Source organism: Engystomops pustulosus, chromosome 8 (assembly GCF_040894005.1).
Source record: "Engystomops pustulosus chromosome 8, aEngPut4.maternal, whole genome shotgun sequence".
Taxonomy (NCBI): Eukaryota; Metazoa; Chordata; class Amphibia; order Anura; family Leptodactylidae; genus Engystomops; species Engystomops pustulosus.
Window position 1 is genome coordinate 14788425 of NC_092418.1, and position 4287 is coordinate 14792711.

Sequence of the window (4287 nt, forward strand, 5' to 3'; positions counted from 1 at the left end):
TGTGCAGTGTCACAATGTGCCCTGGTGTCTCAGAACAATGGCTGCAGAACAATGGAGGCTGCCACCTGCCCGGCACAGATGACAACGTGTCCAGCATCACAGCCAAAGGATTATGTAGACCCCATCCCAAAAGAATAATCATATAGTGCACCTCACTAGTGCAGGGAGCATGGGCTGGGGGGGAGGGGGGGCCCGGCTGGTGAAGGGGCTACTGGCTGCGGTGGAATTGATAATAGCACACACCCTGAAAGTCGCAGGCAAGGAAGAGGTTAATGGTAAAGTCCCTGATGGTCTAAGGCAAAGGTATAGTCTCTGCTGGTCTATAGATATGAAAATGTAATGGTAAAATTTGTGGTGGTCTAGGACACAGAAAGGAGTTATTGATTAAGTCCTGGTGGTCTAGAGATAAAAAAAGAGTTAATGATAAAGTCCCTGGTGATCTAGGGATAAGAAAGTGTTAATGATAAAGTCCTGGTGGTCTAGGGATAAGAAAGGGTTAATGATAAAGTCCTGGTGGTCTAGGGATAAGAAAGGGTTAATGATAAAGTCCTGGTGGTCTAGTGATAAGAAAGTGTTAATGAAAAAGTCCTGGTGGTCTAGGGATAAGAAAGTGCTAATGATAAGGTCCCTGGTGGTCTAGGGATAAAAAAGGGTTAATGATTAAGTCCCTGGTGATCTAGGGATAAGAAAGTGTTAATGATACAGACCCTGGTGGTCTAGGGATAAGAAAGTGTTAATGATAAAGTCTTGGTGGTCTAGAGATAAAAAATGTGTTAATGATCAAATCCTGGTGGTCTAGGGATAAAAAAAGGGTTAATGATAAAGTCCTGGTGGTCCAGCGATAAGAAAGTGTTAATGAAACAGTCCCTGGTGGTCTAGGGATAAGAAAGTATTAATGATAAAGTCCTGGTGGTCTAGGGATAAGAAAGTGCTAATGATTAAGTCCCTGGTGGTCTAGGGATAAGAAAGTGCTAATGATTAAGTCCCTGGTGGTCTAGGGATAAGAAAATGTTAATGGTAAAGTCCTGGTGGTCTAGATTTAAAAAAAGGGTTAATGATAAAGTCCTGGTAGTCTAGCAATAAGAAAGTGTTAATAAATCAGTCCCTGGTGGTCCAGGGATAAGAAAGTATTAATGATAAAGTCCTGGTGGTCTAGAGATAATAAAGTGTTATAGATACATTTTATAGACCCCCATGCTGCAGGCTCCTCCGTTTCTATGCAGAATCTGACCGTCGCTTATTGCAGGTTCCTGGATAATATTTGCTCCATAATTGTCCGCTCCTTGATTGATGAATGAAGTAACAAATGCACCTGTGTCCGGGTCCTGCCCCGGCTGCGCACCTGGCGATGGGGCGACAGGTGATTCCACAAACTTTCAATAACCAAAATGATTCCAAAGATTTGATCCTGAAGGCACCAGAGCGAGTAACTCAGCTCTGCCACCTAGTGGCCGATCAGGTGAGCTGCAGGAGCTCATAGTCTAGTAAAGGAAACTGTCAGCAGGTGTGATCGTACAGACTGCAGGTAGTGTCCCTGGAGAGATGTGCATGGTGTTAGTAGCAGCAGGACTGTGATATTTGGATTTATATTTCTGGATTATACTGGGGGAAGTCCTCACACTGCTGTGCTCTGTGCACGGTTGATGTGTGCTGCTTCCATAACTGTAACAATTACAGTGGCCCCATTATATTACCCGTCTTGGTCCCTCCATAACAGTCACGGTGCCTCCATTACTATATCAGCCTCAGTAAAGTTACAAGCCCTCAGTAGGTAACTTCCTTTTGTTATTACACCCTATCAGGTTTCTAAAGGGTTAAATGTAGTCAAGGCACAGAACCTCTTTCGGGTCCTAGTCCCCATCACATCGGCCCCTCCTGATCCAATAATGGGCTTATTGAGTAATCTTTTACCACCATTCATATTCCCTATGATTGTATTCCATGCACCTTCAGACAACTTTGCAGCAGAATCCACAAGGTGGCGCCTGACCTTCTGTATCCCAGGTTTCCTGCCTGTCCACATCACCGGATGTTTTTATGGGTTAATGTCTCAATATTTAATGAGACATCTTATAAAGATGGTGGTGCGGAGCGAAGGTGTCACATTTCACAAGACTCAACTGTGACTATGACAACACTTACGGACTTAAAGAGCCACTCGCCCTTCAATCAGCATCTTTAGATCCCACTAATACAAAATGCAACCAAATGGCAGCTTCCCGGGGTTCAGTACTTTTGGCCACTAGCATCAGAAACAGGTCCAAGCTCCATGGTGAACCCTTAGGAAGCAATATTCCTTGTAGGACTCTCTCCTATCATCGATTGAGGACAGTTCATGGGGATTTCATGGACTCCATAACCAGGTAGATGTCCCTAAGACTCAGAAGACAAGGTCTAATCATCAGGTCATTTAGAAGGTGATTAAGTCTTCACCAATGATCTCCACAGAGCTACATGTTCTTCTCATGGTTGAATCTCCACCTGGTGGTCTTCTTGGTGAATCTGGCTTTGGTTATTCCAAGTCTCCCCTCCTACGTTTTCCGAACTGATTCTAAGGTTTGTGGAGGTTTCTGTGGATGAGGTCCAATACATGGAACATTTTATTCCACCAATGATGAGCTACATGATTGCAATACCAGCCCTGACATCACACAAGTTACTCCTTACGGCTGGACCAATGAACACCAATGGACTTCTGACACGTTTTCCAGCATGAAGAAGACACCTCCAACATCTCATGGACCAGAAGTGTTCACTAATGGACCCCTGGTGTCACATCTGGTGTAGGACAAGCTGGAGGTCACCTCTACTTGGCACTGACATCGATGTGTAGTCTATCTGAGAAGATGCGGGGGGCTTGGAGATACATATATACTTGGGTAGTGCAGATGTTTATACTTTGTATCTATTGTGCGGGAAGATTCCAAGCTAATTATCGAGAAGGTGTAAAGGTTCTTCACCCTTCTGCCTCTTCCACCAATCAGGGGTCAGCAGGTCCTGCAGTGAATCTCATAGGGTCTAACAAGGGTAAGACATGGAGACTTGGTTTATCCGTCTATAGCAGGTAACATTTATGATTGATAGTAATAATTTAATAACCTTTACCCTTCCTGTTACATATGGTTTGAGACAATGGACTAAAAAAAAACAATATAATTATATGACGGACAATGCATCATCCAATAGTAGAGGAATCCAGGCTCCGCTGCAATATCCTTCAGCAGTGTTTGCTCAGTAAACACACAAGGCGCGACTTATTACAAGACATCATATTTTATTACTCTGCCACGCTGGCGCATTATGACGTGTTCCACGGAAAGAGTTGCAATTATGTTACAGTTTTGAGAGTAAAAAGAAACAGAACAAAACAAAAAAAATTAATCGGGACGAGCATGTTCATCCTACGGTGTCAAGAGGTTGAGGATGAAGGACGTGCACGCTCGTCCTGACCTGGATGCCTCAGGATGACCCAGATTGCTGCTACATACATCCAAGGTCCTGTTGTATCTGCCCTAAGGGGAGGAAACTCAGGCCGGTGCAACCCCTTATATGCAGCGATCAACAGTGACCCTGGCATCTAAGATGTTATACAGCGGAAAGAGCAGCTCTGCACAGGGGTGCATGACGCAAGTTGAGCCTCTAGCCTCAGGCAGCCCCATCTGCAGCGAGAAAATCATAACTTTGTAGGAAAAGGAAGTGCTCGGATCGTCCGATGCCCCTCCCCCCCTCCGATTTATTGCGGATGGCATGCGGACCCATTGATCCCTATGGTTCTGTTTACACATATCCGTTTTTTTCCCACAGATGGAGAGTGAGAGATTGTTGCGGATGCGCAGCGGATAAGCCCGTCCGAATGAGCCGAGAAAATATGATAAACTCTGGCATTCAATGCAGCAAATGTGATCAGTGACAGTGTATTTCAGATACTTTCCCTTAACAAATATGCTAAACCGTTGTTATGTTTCCAGCAAGTGTAGAGAACTGTGGTGACCCTCTGCATCATTGCCAAAAATATACAAAATTCTGGAAATATTTCCATCAAATTTATGTAATATGAGGGTTAAAGGACATCTACTACCAGAATGAAAGATAGTAAACCAAGCACACTGACATACTGGCAAGATCTCTTATTTTAGCTCCTTACCTTTTGTTTTTACAAAAAAGGCATTAAAAATTATGCAAATGAGCCTAAAGGTCTCTGGGTTCTATTAACAACTATGGAGCCCAGAGCCCCTCAGGCTGATTTGCATAGTTTTGAAAGCCTATTTTTTTTCGTAAAAGCAAGGG